Genomic DNA, 4107 nt, shown 5'->3' on the forward strand with positions numbered 1-4107 from the left:
TTAGTGGTTTTCCTGCTCCAACACTCGTGGTTTAAGGGTTGAGTTATCTGTTATGCAGAACCGTCATATTCTGCTGTGTGAGTTTTGTTAACTTTCCTTGCTGCAAAGTTTCATGTCTTGTCTTAAGCCAGGTGTACACTTTGTGACTTTTTCACTCGTAGCAATCAGCTCCATCTCTAACTGTTTGACTTCCTCGCAGAGCAAAGCTCATGAGTCATGTTTTCACACTACAACCTGACTCCTCACATGGTACGTGTGGTAGCAAGACGTCAGACCTAAAACATGCTAAAAATAGTCGTTTTTACACAACGCGTCAAACCTTTGAGCCTTAAAACCTGGAAGCCCTGAAGACCATTGTGTTGTTATTGATGTCTTTTGTCCTTCAGGTTTGTCGTATGATGAGGTTTATGGGGGTTCGAGAAGGAGGACAGATGAAAGGAAGTAAACCACAGCAAACACTTTATCTGGACTAGGGTTGTCACGATACTAAAATTTCAACTCGATTCGATACTGGGAAAAAAACTCGATACTCGATTTCGATACTATTTAGAAACACCAATTTATTGAACAAGTTTATTCAAAAAATAACATTCCTCAATTTATATTGCAAAAATTAAATATTAAGAATTAAAGGAGCATGGGGCAGGATGAAGAAACAAAACTCATTAGCGACGCACTCGGCGCTGTGAGAAACTGCAGCCCGGCACGAGAGCGCGCACAAACTCTTCACTAGAAAAAAAAAATGTTACAGTGATGTACGGCCAGAGCGCGGCTCGAACAAGGCACCGTGTCGAGCGATGACGTAAGTAACATTGTTACTTTAGTCTAATATTTGTAAAATTCCATGACATTAGCTTTTTAATTTAGCCATGACACTCGTGATGTAAAGCAAGCGCTCCTTCCTATGAAATATTCATAAGCCAGTTTTGTGACTGGCGAGCAAGACAGTAACATGATGCTACTTTATCAGCATAAGGCTTTGTGGCTGCAGGTGATTTCTGATGTTTTTAGACGAATTACAGTTATTTTGCACTAAGCTTACTAACAAGCTAATGTTATTGTTTATACATCATGTATGAACATCCAATTTCAAGTCACTGACATCATTTGTGAAACCAATTTCATTACAGGACAGGCATCACAACAATGTAAATAAGAACATAAATATCAATATTTAGTTCAAAAAATGCATCAAAATAAAATCATAATATCAACAAGACCTACAGGGTAATACAGTCATTTTTCCATTACTGTCATTGATTTTCAGGAATTCACATTGGAAGCAGTGATGGAAGACAGTTCAGATGAGGAGTAACCCCCAAATTCCACTACCTCCGCTCCGCTGCGCTCCACTCCGACACGAACGCCGGAGCAAAATTGGTCCCGTTGTAGTCAATCAGAGCAATTCCACTACTGCGGCCGTGCTCCGGCAGTGCGGCGCCGTGCGCCACCCTCTGTTCCGGCGTCCGGCAAAAATAGAATCGATCCTATTTTTGCCGGACGCCGGAGCACCTCCGCAGTAAATGGACAGAAATCACAAACGCCCAACAGGAAAAGGAGCAAGCACAACTTCCGTTTTTCACAATAAATCGATAAACAAACGGCGTTTTTTGTTTCATATGCACAGGTTTAACAACTTTTAACAACTATCAGTGGCGGCTGAAGTTTAAATGCACAAAAGTAAGCCATAAATACAGTTTCCACTATCAATAGTCACACTTTGTTGATCCAAACACTGCTGATCTGTCAACACAAATGATGGGCAGTTTAAACAGTTCATTTCGATGCTTCTCCCACACAACGGGTGTTTGGATCTAACTTCCGCGTTTATTGCTCGGACTGTATCGCAAGATCTCGAAAATCCCTGTTTGCCTGTTTGCCCACCTCTGGTCTCCGCACTGGAGCGGAGCCGTTGTAAAGTGGGTACCAGTAAAAATTGAGTTAGGAAGCGAGCGGCAGCGGAAGGCGGGGGCGGACCGGAGCGGTGGTAGTGGAATTTGGGGGTAAGTGCCTGAGCCTGCCACAGACTTTGATGTGTCGTGGGAAAGTCTGAGACCAGGGGGTAAAGGAAAGGGGAGAGGAAAAGGTCGCTCCGAGGGTCGGGGAAGGACACGCTCAAGGGGTGAGGGCAGCAGGTTGAGGTCCAGAGCTCCTTCAAGAGGACCCGGGCGCCGGGGTAGGCAGCGAACAGCTTTCAGAGAAGAGGACCGAGACCGGCTTGCACAGCTGAGAGCTGCCAGTATAGCTGAGATGCAGGTTGGTTGTAGCCATTTGTGTAAAAAAATTAAATAAAATAATCGAGAGATGCCAAAAACGAAAACATCACTCACTGGAGATATGAATCTAGTCATGTAAACATATGCTCTTTAATTTCTAGACAGCTTTACAACACCTGAGCCAGGAGGAGAGAGATTATATTCTTGAGAGTGGTGACCCGTCTTCCAGGGGTGATGCTGGATATCCTGGAGTTTCGGCAATAGACGCAAGGACACCATCTTCCTGACTGAGGGCACCCTAACCCAAAAATCCAAACCGTTTATCTACAAATACAGTAGTTCCAAAACAGCACAATACCTCAAAATAACTTTAGATGAAGACAGCATTTTCACCCAAAAATAAACAGTTTGTGCAATATATTTATTTTTATTTATGTACAAAAAAGTTCTGTTATTTGCATTTGTACATAGTATTTTTTCTTAATTTCTAATAAATCTGTGTGCATGAAAGAAGTCATTCCTGTCTTTTGATGCTTCACGTAGCTGGGGCCTTTATGGAGAGAGAACAGCAGCATTAGATCATACATAGATTACATGAGAATGCAATTCTGGAAACTCTCCAGTTCTGAAGTTGACCTGTAAAAAAACAAAAGCTACAACTTTATAGATTATTAGGAATCACACTTTTGATTGCCTTTTCACCCACAATTGTCATTTCTATATGTAAATTGTCAGCTTTGATATTGACACTTTAGCTTTTTTGCTTATGAAAATGTTATTGATATACCTAAAGGTCAGATTGGTGACATCCTTCAACCAGCGTCTGTTGAACATGATTCGTTGAAGAGCCTCGTGTGGTGGAGATCATGGTACCATGAGCTCTTTATCACTGGTCGTTGCATCAAGTGGTCCATGGTCACATTTGCCACGGGTCCATTCATGCTTCCCTGTGACATGGTGAAGCACACCCACCCACATGGCCTAACAGAAAAAATAAGTTTTATTTGAAAACTTTACATGTGACAGAAGCGCTCACCAACAGAAACACGAGAGCTGGCACTATTATGAAAAGAAAGGTAATTATGTCAATGTGCATTGTTGTCTTGTTGTCCAAAAGATGTCACAATACTTACATTAAACATATCACGATGTTGTGCTTTCTGGCAGATGTACCAAAATTGGTTGACGATGTCATTCAGCCACACAAGTAGGATGGAAATTGCCTTTAGGTTCCCAGCCTGTGAACAAGGATAAAACAACAATTCCATCTTTTAGTTCTTTTTAAAACATAGAAGGGTTTTATTTACCTGCAACGTTTTGTTTGCGGCTGCAAATTTCGTCAGCCTGACAAAGTTTTCATAACAGTTCTATTCTGTTATGAAAACAATAAATAAAAGTAGAATTAATATATTGTTTTAAGACTTTGGAGTTAAAAAAAAAGAGTGTGGATAAGAAGACATTGCAACTCACACACGGTTGAGTAAGTTGTTTGCTTAGTCCTCATCAATTTGGACTGCATCCGTAGCTAGATCCATGGATTTGAAACTACAGACAACACAATAATATTTGTTGTACGTAAAGATAAATACTGGAACTTACCTGAAATGGTACTGATTCTAGAGATAAATGTGGAGCCTAATACATCTGTCATTAATTCTTTCTGCAAATAACAATTCAAGTGCCGTGAATTGACACTTCACAACATAAATAAATATATATAATGACCTATATTTGCTTATCTATTGTGTTTTTATCTTTTTTGCACATAGTACAGCAGTAATTTCCTGCACATATGGCAAGACTTCTCATGAACAAATTTACCTTTCTTCAAAATGATCCAAATCTAGGTCATCAGCTAAGGCCTCAACACCAGCCATTAGAAAATCTTCCC

Source organism: Nothobranchius furzeri, chromosome 4 (genome assembly GCF_043380555.1).
Source record: "Nothobranchius furzeri strain GRZ-AD chromosome 4, NfurGRZ-RIMD1, whole genome shotgun sequence".
In the NCBI taxonomy this organism is placed as follows: domain Eukaryota; kingdom Metazoa; phylum Chordata; class Actinopteri; order Cyprinodontiformes; family Nothobranchiidae; genus Nothobranchius; species Nothobranchius furzeri.